At 25.6% G+C, this 9,735-nt stretch overlaps 1 pseudogene; it reads right to left on the bottom strand.

The window, feature by feature from the left end:
- Positions 1–1,428: 1,428 nt before the first annotated feature.
- On the bottom strand, positions 1,429–8,784 carry LOC113372803 (annotated as a pseudogene).
- Between the last annotated feature and the right edge of the window lie 951 nt (positions 8,785–9,735).

Raw genomic sequence — 9,735 nt, forward strand, 5'->3', positions numbered from 1 at the left:
AAACAAAAATTTTTAAGTTATTTCCAGAAATCCAAAAAAATGGTCAAAATTCTTATATCGCTAGTTAGGAGAATATACAAATACATGTTTTGACTAAATTTACTCAAATTTTGATATTAGAATATATATATATAACAATTTGTACTATCTTTTAGTAAATTATATCTAGTTTTTAGTAATGTAAATAAATAAATATGTCCAGAAGAAAATTTCGAAAATATTTAGCAAAATCTAAAAAAATGTCCTGAATCCCAGAGCACTATCAGAATATATAATTCCGAGTTTCAATTAAATTTACTCAAAATTTCAATATGCAAGCATATATAACAATTTATACTGAATTTTGATAAATTTTATCTACTTTTTACTAATGTAAATAAATAAATATGTCCGGAATAAAATTTCGAAAATATTTAACTGAATCTAAAAAATGTCCTAAATCCTCATATTGCCAATTATATATAATTAGGAGAATTACAAGTACAAGAGCGCATTTAGACTCAATTTACTCAAAATTTCAGTATTGAAGTATATGTAACAATTTATACTAAATTTTAGTACATTTTATCTGGTTTATGCTAATATAAATATAATAGGTTGTCAAATATCTCCCTTCCGCCTTTTTGTATTATAAACCAAGAGCAAAAAAGCGGAAGGGAGATATTTGACAACCTAATATATAAATGTCCGAAACAAAATTTCCAAGTTATTAACAGAAATCTAAAAAAATGTCCAAAATTCTTATATCACTAGTTAGGAGAATATACAAATGCGCGTTTCGACTAAATATACTCAAAATTTCAGTATTGGAGTATATATAACAATTTGTACTAAATTTTAGTACATTTTATTTAATTTATGCTAATATAAATATATATATAAGTGTCCGGAACAAAATTTCCAAAATATTTAGCAAAATCTAAAAAAATGTCCTAAACCCCACTAAACTTTAAATATAAAATTCTGCATTTGAATTAAATTTACTCAAAATTTTATTATGCAAGTAAATATAACAACTTATACTATATTTTAGTAAATTTCATCTAGTTTTTATTAAAGTAAATAAATCAACATATCCGGAACAAAATTTTCAAGTTGTAAGAAGATAAGTAAAAAATGCTCTAAATATATACACCAATTGTAAATATTTCTATTAAATTTAATTTTTTTTATAATTAAAATAAAAATATCTATCAAACTAAAATCTTTGTCAATACTGCATAAAAAAGTTCTACTTCAAAAATTCATACCTGTCCTTATGGCTTGTCCAAAATGCAACATTTGCCTCACAGAAGCACCAGCAGGCATATATGATAAAATTTTTGGTAACATTGTCTAAAAAAAAAAATGAAATCATTATAAGTATTATTATTTCATTGTGCATATTAATATTATTAATATTTAATGTTTTATTTTTTCTTACTGAATTTAAATGTTTGGAAGTAAAGGCTCCGAAGAGAAGAACACTTGCAAGCAAAGATCCTGTGTCAAGGACTGGTCATCGCAGAACATCTTACCCATCGTTGAAATGAATTTCATTGCCCAGTTTGGCATAAATTCGTGCATTCCTAACCAATCTGATGCCCACTAAAAAAGCAAAACAGTTAATAAAAAAACACCAGAATTTATATTGATTATTTTATATCCTTTTACTTACTTCCAAGGTGTCCATCATCGGTAAACTAAATCTTATCACCGGACTGGTGGTGTTGGATAAAAAGGCTGCAGGTCCTAAGGCTTGCATGGATCTAATTTTTTGTTGTATTCAGGACGCTCTGCACCCATTACAAAAAATACAGTACAACCTGAAGAAGATAGTAGAAATATACTAAAGTGGTAAAAAAATTTATAAATATGAAAAATATGTTAAGACTTTTGGTAATTTTCAGGTTGTATATTATACAAGGATGAAACAGGACAACCTGGAAGGGATAAGGGTTGTAAAAATTAACTAAATCGGAAGGTTTATTATTTGACAAAAATAGAGAAATAAATACAAACTAACTTAATTATGAAGATAATTAAAGGGTGACCTGAAAAAGATGCCAAGACTTATAAAAATTTACCATATTTTAATAAATTTTATAGGAAAATCTAGGCAGGATTCTAAAACTTGAACTTTTTTTATAGGAAGCAGTGGAAAGAGTGCTAAGGGTTTGTAAAAATCTTCTGATACTGAAAAATTAATATATTTATAGAAAACATTTAAGGTTTTTCACCGGATTGGAATAATTTTTATCAGGAAAGGATTCTGAATTCACCAAATTAAAAGAATTACTCTAGGACATTCTTCCAAAATTGATAATGTATTATAAAAGTGCATTAAAATGAAATAACTATTATAATTTGCTTCTGAGATTGATATCTTTGGTCTGTCGGTGACAAATATAAAAAATCAAGCCAGAAAAATTATCCTTAAAAGACTATCTTAAGCAGTAATTTATAGTTTATTAAATGTTTAGTTTTATTAGTTTTTATTTAATGTTATATATTTGTAGTTTATATTAAATGTTATGTATATATACAAAGCTATCTATAAACTCTCCTAATACTCTAATTTTCTCACATATTATCTCTTTAGTTTTATAATTTGTACACTTCAAAATGTAACTATATTGTATTATTGCCTTGGGCGTTGAATGAATAAATAAATAAATAAATAAATAAAGAAATAAATAATAAAAACTAATTGAGAAAATTATATCCATTTACCCTGAGAGTACCCTACGTAGTGGACTCCTGTTTCTCCAGTTACGTTAAGAATGTGATCAATCATTGCAGGAAGATCGTAGACCCCCATTTCGTGCCAACTGGGGAAAAAATCATTGGATAAAAATAATGTCTATTAAATATATATTGTATATAGTCATTGAGAATCATAAAGTAAGATCCCAATTGGAATTGATCAATTCGATTCTTTGGTGCAACTTGCCTGAAGGCAAAATGCTACTTATATATATATATATATATATATATATATATATATATATATTCTGGCAAAATCTATTACCAATAAGTTACCTAAATTGCCAATATTCAGGAGCATTTGGATTGTACACTTCGTGCTCCCTCGAATGTATATTTCCTCTTGCATTTCCCATCCAGACATCATATCCGGCATCCGCAAGAATGTAACCTGAGATATACAAAAAAACTAGATGTAAGGGGCATTTTGATACAATTAATTTTGATAAAATGTATGGATAACAACTTTCTGTATTTTTAGCAATAAGATTCTAATAGACAATAATAAACTGATATAAGATTCTAATGAAAAAAACATATTTGATTCTTGTATTTACAATTTTTCATATTAAATCAAAAATATAAAAAAAAATAGTGGTGTATAGAGTAATTTCAACATGAAAACATAACTGAAATTTAGTTATAACAAAAAATATTATAAATTATGAATCTTGTACAAAATTTATCAAAGATTTCATTTATATTAGAAGAACGGTTCAAGAATTACAAGAGGTATAATAAATAAAAACATAAATTATATTATTTATAAACTCTTTTATATAAAATAACAGCCTTACTTCTATTTCTCTATACTGTATGTAACTATCTATAATTTATTAATTACATTTTCTTCATTATATTCTATTTTACTATAAATTAGTTTATTTATAATATATTACGATTTCTTTTACCTAGTCCTTTCTCAGCCCCCATGAGGACCCAATCAGCCGAACTCAACATCAAACCATGCATCAGTAAAACAGCAGGCTTGTTTCCTCGCTCAGGAGAACGTTTCGAATGTGATATCCTGTGCATCTTCAAGAAGTATCCATCTTTGGTTCTGGTCGTGTGCACTTCTAAGGGATAACGCTGCTGCAGAATTAAGTCCTCCTAAATAAAAATATAACAGATGATCAACTTTATCTAGATATGTGTAATCATAAAGTAATATAATGAGTATGCAAATCGTAAGCAATTTGGTGTACTCATAAATGAACAAACATCATAAATGACTCATCATGTAGATACATTTATATGATTATGCAAAATTATTAAATAGCAAATTTGGTATTTTCTATTGTAACTATTAAGAAAATTAATAAATAAATTAATTGGCAGTAAAAGTTAACATAACCCCTAAATTTTAACGGACTTGAATGAATATTTTTGCAAATAATTTAGTAAATATAACAAATATTAGTGTATAGTATAAATATAAAAGTTTAGTGAATACACTAGCAGTAACGTAAATATAGTAATTCAAGTAAATACATTTTTTAAAAATTCTACAAATAGTTATAAAATTTTTAACAGTAACATTCATAAATAAAAGCACTTACCAAAGGAACGGATTGATATGCTATTTCTAAACATTATTAAAATATTAGATAACGCTTTACTTAATTTAATTCACACAAAGTTACCCAATATTTTATTTAAATTGTAGCAAAAAATATAATAAACCAAACATCTCCTTCGGGAAGTTAATAAATTAGCTGTCAGTTAGGGTTAACATAACCCATAAAAATGTACCGCGCCTTTTTTGAATATTTTAGCAAATAATATAATAAATAATAAATTATAATTTAAAACAAATAGTTTAGTAAATATAATAGTAAAAATATAATATACTTTCAAATACGTTTCCTACTTTGCAAATTAGTTTAAATTTAACGACCGTTATTTGGCGTTAAGTTAGCCGTTAATATAGCGCCGAAGTTTGAAATTAATTTAATTAAAGGCTTGCAATTAAATTATAAAAAATAATTATTAATTAATTATATACTAAAATATTTATACGATTATTTTTTTATTATATTAAATATCTAATATTCATATTGTAATAAAATAATTTATTTCATAAATAATTTTTTATCGCGGTTTAATTTTTCCGTAGTTGGCATCATTGAAAGTTTTCCATCGTGTTCCTTCGTGTGTTATGTGTCAAATCAAAAACAATTTTTTTTGAAAAGTGTTAATTATACATTTTTATTGCGTGTATAAACTCCAAATTATTATTAAAACACCAATAAAACTGTATAAATAACTGCAACAGTTATAATTTTTATGAACATGTTATTTTTTGCGCTAGAGTGTTAATAAAATTTTTAAACGCCAAACTGTCAACCATTTTGACAAAATGGCAAAAAAGGGGTAATAAAAAGTGTTAAACAGTTATTTATTTATTCTGCAAATTATTCGGTAAGTACCTATTATTTTTATCGTTATTATTTACATATTTGTATGCATTTATATTAATGGTATTTGTTACAATTTTAACGATTTGTTTATGCAGTTTTAAACGTTTAAATAATTGTGGTTAGATAACCAAATTCTTATGATAAAATACCGATTTAAGTTTTAAACTGCATAATTATACTAATGAACAAATTTTATACAATTAATTACATGAATTCATTCTACTTATTGCAAAATTATTATAGCAAATTAATTCATTTATGCATTTATTTAAAATGTCTATTGTATTGTTTTACATTATTCAGTTTGATTCATTCATAAATTGGTACTTATAATTATTCGTAGCTCATTTTAAACATTTTTACACCCATTAAACTGGGTGTAAGTGGCATTTTGCCTCAAGGCATGTTGCATGATTCAAAAATATTTTTTGGTTTATATAGGACGCACTACATGTCTACCTGTCTACCTGCCTATATGTCTTCATTTTTACTTCTCTACCTGTTCACCTATCTACTTATTTCTCTATCTACCTGGTTAACCAGTTTTTTTTGTTTACCTGTTTACCTCTATACTTGTCTATCTGTTTATCTATCTACCTGAGGAACTATTCATCTGCTTAACTGTCTAATTGTTTACCAGCCTACCTGCATACCTGCCTATCCCAATGCTAGCCTAATTGTCTACCTATATCCATTTCCACTTTTCTACCAAATTGCCTGTTTACTTGCCTACTTGTCTACATGTATACCTGACTATCTACCTGTCTACCTATTTGCCAATTCTAGTAATTCTATTTCGATATGATTTAATAATAATAATTTATGAAGATCACATTTGACCAGCAAATGTCCTTTTTCTTCCTGAAGCATCTCTGAAATCAGATTCATCCAAATTCATCCTCATTCACAAACGTGCCTCCAAAATAGGTTAGAATTGAGGCAGTTCATTCACTTTTCATTTTTTTTCATACAACATGTTGTTTATGTTGAGACATTACCGTTTCCAGTATACGAGCGCGTGTAATAAACCGTAATTTATGCAAAAATAAAATAATATATACACATTTACATGTATATAGACATTTATATATATATATATATATATATATATATATATATTTACATATATATGAAGAAATTCAAGGTCGATTCCCATTTGAAAAAAAGTGATAGTGTCGTAGAATGTATGTATAACATTGCGTTATGGTTTGATTATAGTAGAATTCATTAATTAATTATTTAACATAGTTATAATGAAAAGGAACTAGTAATGGGACACTTTGCCTTAAGGCAAGTTGCTGCCACTTCCCTGTGACCTATACTGGTTATTTAGATTTACGGTGGAAATTCAAATGTTTAACCAATTAGCTATCGGCGACATACATACATCGAAGCAAGTTACATTTTCCATTTTCGTAGAAAAATATAGATTTTTTCATCAGTAAACACATTATTTTTCTTCGCGCCTAAATTTTCACCCTCCAGCCACAAATATTTATATATATTAATTTTAGTAATTCAATCATTTGTTTAGGGAATTTCGATTAATACTTTCTTTTTTTTTCAAAATACAATTTATTTGTTATTGAGGGTTATCCATCTCTTTACTTTGTATTTTTATAATGCGGAATTGAAAAATACACACAACCCTAAATTTTCACCCTTCTGAGACCAATAATTAATTTGATTTTTTTTAAATTTTAAACAATTTGATGCTTTTGAGAATCAGTTTATTTTTAAAAATTATTAGTGATTTTGATATATTTTTAAGTATGAAAGAATATATATTGATATTTTTTTCAACTATTAAAATGTTAAATTTTCCTTTATACAACCCTAAAGTTTTACCCTCCAGCCACAAACATTTATATATATTAATTTTAGTAATTCAATCATTTTTTTAGGGAATTTCGATTAATACTTTCTTTCTTTTCAAAATACAATTTATTTGTTATTGGGGGTTGTCCATCTCTAAAACTACTTTTTGGATCATTTTTTTTTACTTTATATTTTTATAATGCGGAATTAATAAATACACACAACCCTATATTTTCACCATCCTGAGGGCGATAATTAATTTAAGACTTTTTAAAACAAGTTGATGGTTTTGAAAATCAGTTCACTTTTGAAAATTATTTGTGATTTTGATATATTTTTAAATGCGGAAAAATACTGATATTTTTTGAAAGTTATTTATTCATATATTTTATTTATCTATTTATTTATCAAGTTATGAAAATATTAAAATGTTTCAAACATGTGATTTTTTCAAAGATATTTTCACTAAATATGGATGAAATGAGGGCTCAAAACGTTTGTTACACTTAATAATTTTTCAGAAACTTTGTTGCTTCTATGTGGATAAAGAAAGATATAAAATATTGATAATTTTTTTAAAGTTATAAAAATATTCAAATGTTAGGAATTTTTCTAAATAATTCGTTCAGTGACGATGGGTGCAATGAGAGTTTGAAACGTACCCTTCACTTTCACCTGACTTGATTTTTATAAAAATCTTTTTATTACAAATTTGGTGTATCGTAGTTCAATCTCTGATGATGTAATTCAGATATTTTTTTTAGACAAGTATTGCCAAAATTCTTACTTTTTTAATTCAATTTCTCTCTAATTGACGTCAATAGAGTTCCATTTTATTTGTTACAAGGTATTTAAAACGAGTTCTGCCTCTATTTTTTTTTTTTTTTGGTTGCGTGACCCCGTATTAATTTAATTCGTTTATAATTCGTTTTGAAATTACTTGATTTATTTCCGAGGCCCTTGATTTATTAGAAACCAAAAATTAGAATAATTTTAATGGAGATTTTAAAATTATAATATTGTCTTAATGGAGACAAAGTTGATGTCATAGAATTAATGAGGAATTAAAATGCTGAAGGTGCAAAAATAAAATGAAACAAATTAAAGTCAAAATATTAGACAATTTAAAATTTTAATTTCGAAAGTGTAAATTTGCAAATCCATATATAAATATTTATTTATACACACCGTCATTAAAATTTTAATACTAGACAGAAATAAAAGCAGAATTAAAACTGTAACAAAGGCCTCTGTTATTTTTTCTTCAAGAAAACTTTAAATTATAATTCTTTGCACAAAAAATAACAAATTTTGGCTATTGTATACAATGACGGAAACAAACGCAAAATAACAGACATTTAGACATAATAATTCAATGTCGTCTGTCCGTCTGTCTTAGGAAATAATAATGAATGGCAAATGATATTCTTTCGGTTAATTCATTATAATTTTTGGTTATTATTTATTTATACTCAGACAGAGGTGGACAACAACGACTTCAAGCAAATAAATAAAATTAGACATTGAATTTAAATATAATTTATATAAAAAAAATCTATTTTTACTTACCACCGATATTGGGGTTTCTTTTTCCATAGAGTATCCATTGTCGAAGACTTGTTGTACATTTACAAAATTTATCAACAGTGCTATTGTTAAAACATTGAATAGTTTTAACAACATTTGAGAACTTTTACTAGTTTTTGTGATATACATTTACACTTTTTTGAAACTCGACTTAGATAAGTGCAAAAGAACTTTAACACTGTCTTAAGAAATTTGAAGCCATTATTATTCTCTCTCTCGAAGATGATGTCCAATTTGGTTTTGTGTCCAATCTGGAATTGAAATATTACAAAAATTAATTACAAAGTACTATTGATTGATAAATTGGTTTTTGGTGTAATCGTGCCTAAAGACAAATTGCTGGTTATGGCCTAAAGGTGACTCAAAACCTATAGGATGTAAAAATCAATCTTCTGTTTTCAATTTAATTTTAAAGTATACTGAGTTGCTGTAGAGTCTCATAATGTCAGACAATATTGTTTATTAGCAAAATTCGAATACATTTGTCCAATATAGTATTTATTTTTAATAAAAATTCTAGAAGTTACAAGAGATATAATAGTCAATTGCATAAAAAAGTTGCCAAGATCAATGTTCAATTTTCAATTTAATTTTTAAACTGTATCGAGTTGCTATACAGTCTTACAGTATTAGAAAATATTATAAATTATTTAATTTTTAACGAATTTGTTCAATATTAAATTTAGTTTTAATTAAATTTTTCAAAAGTTACAAGAGATGTAATAGTCAAATGCATTAAGAAGTTGCCTAATAAAGTAATAACGAATACACTTTGTTCATACGTAGGGAAAAGATAAAAGTTTTATTTTAAATTATTTTTTTAAAGTATATATAGTTGCTGTAGTGTTACAGTGTTAGAAAATATTATAAACTATTTAATTTTGAATAAATTTGTCCAATATTGTATTTAGTTTTAACAAATTGTTCAAAAGTTATAAGAGTTTTAACAAAAAATGTCCGAATTCAAAAATATAAGTAACTAACGCCCAGTATAATTTTCTACGTCCAATTGCTTTTTAATTAATTTTAAAGTATAGGAGTTGCTGTAGGGGTTTAGTATGTTCAACAATTTTATAAATCATTCAATTTTGAACAAATTTGTCTATTATTGTCTTTAATTTTAACAAACTTTTTAGAAGTTATACAAGATATAAACAAAAAAAGT

The sequence above is a fragment of the Ctenocephalides felis genome, unplaced genomic scaffold (genome assembly GCF_003426905.1).
Source record: "Ctenocephalides felis isolate EL2017-DRISC unplaced genomic scaffold, ASM342690v1 CF-g0.4_SCAFFOLD_01604, whole genome shotgun sequence".
Taxonomy (NCBI): Eukaryota; Metazoa; Arthropoda; class Insecta; order Siphonaptera; family Pulicidae; genus Ctenocephalides; species Ctenocephalides felis.